Here is a 416-nt window from a genome sequence, read left to right as displayed (position 1 = left end):
ACCGCAGCTCCCGAAGCCCCTCTCTGCCAGAGGGGACCACCACCTGTGCCCCACATCACCCCTTCCCCACCATCGTTGCTTGTTTCCTCTCACTGGTACCCTGGGGAGCAGGAGGTCAAGGGGATGGTGCTGGGACTGGAGGAGGGCTGCCCCAGGGACTCAACCCTTCATCTCCATACTCCTCTTGGATGCCACTGACATGAGATTTCCCACTTTGCTGACAAACTCCGTGTTTGTTCAGCTCCCTTTTCCCCCTCTCCTTTCATTCCTCCTGGCACACTGTGGCTCTAGCTCATCCTACCTGACGAAACAGCAAGAGGGTTCCTCATCAACTCCCGCAGCCTCGGCTGCTCCTCACATTCACAGCCTCGGGGGCTCGGACACCGCGTCGCCCCGGAGCGATCCTCAGGACCACC

The sequence above is a fragment of the Nestor notabilis genome, unplaced genomic scaffold (assembly GCF_000696875.1).
Source record: "Nestor notabilis isolate BGI_N333 unplaced genomic scaffold, ASM69687v1 scaffold28650, whole genome shotgun sequence".
Classification (NCBI taxonomy): Eukaryota; Metazoa; Chordata; class Aves; order Psittaciformes; family Psittacidae; genus Nestor; species Nestor notabilis.
The sequence above is the reverse complement of the archived record's forward strand: the minus strand, read 5'-3'. Positions refer to the sequence as shown.